Below are 1,037 nucleotides of genomic sequence, written 5' to 3' on the forward strand. Positions count from 1 at the left end.
GTCCCCTTCTCTGCTGGGGCTGGGACCCCCTAGAGGGACTTTTTCCTTTCCCAACGTACCTGAAGTTGCAAATTTCTGTTGATAAGAACCTAAACACAGGTGGGCTCAAAACTAGCAAATCCAGCCACCCCTTTCACCAAGGAGGAGAATGAAGACTCAAGCACAGGTGAGCTTTTCCCAAGGTAAAGGAAAAACCACAAGGGCAGTGGAAGAAGATGCCCCTCACACTGTTGGGCACCAGTTAAATACCTCACGTCTGTTAGTTGGCTTATCAGCGAGTAGATTTATAGAAGAGGAGCAAGAGGAGGCGGAGGACAAGGGAGGAAAAAGAGGCAAAGGAGACAGAACTCCCAGCCACATTTCGCACAGAGAGAAGGACCCCAAAGCACACAGAGCTCAAAAGAGTCTGGACTTAAGGATACGTGACTGAAATGCTCTCTTCTTTCCCTCTCCTGTGGGAAAAGAACCTAAGGGCAGACCCGGGCCTGGTTTAAAAACAAAAACAAAATGGAACCTGGAAGAGACAGCTGGGCCATGCCCAGAAGGACGCCAGTGTGGAGGTCAGGTGCTACTGGCAAGCGCAGCCCCACCTGTAGGGTTCAGATGCCAGGACAGATCCACCACAGAAAGCAAAACTCCAAGGCCACAGAAGTGTGAGCCTGGAAGGTGCCTTATGGACCCTTCTATGGATAAAGAAACCGAGACCTAGAGAACAGCAATAACGTGGCCAAGGGTTCAGGAACCAGATCCAAACCCAGGAGTCCTGTTCTCCAGCCTGACTCTCGTTCCCCTCTCTCTGTACAGTAGGGGACAGTTCTGGGATTCTCACAACCTCAGTGTACTTTCTACAGACACCTGTTAGAAATGAATCTGCTCCAAGAAGCTACAGGCTTAACGTTTAATCCAAAGAAAGAATTTACGCCGAGCACCTACACCAGCCTTCGCTCAGTATCTTTCTCTCTCTCCTCCTTTTCCCAGGCTCATGCCCCCTCCCCCGCACCCTCCTAACCCCTCCAGAACCCACAGACCCCCTCCCT

Source organism: Galeopterus variegatus, unplaced genomic scaffold (assembly GCF_000696425.1).
Source record: "Galeopterus variegatus unplaced genomic scaffold, G_variegatus-3.0.2 Scaffold10179, whole genome shotgun sequence".
NCBI lineage: Eukaryota > Metazoa > Chordata > Mammalia > Dermoptera > Cynocephalidae > Galeopterus > Galeopterus variegatus.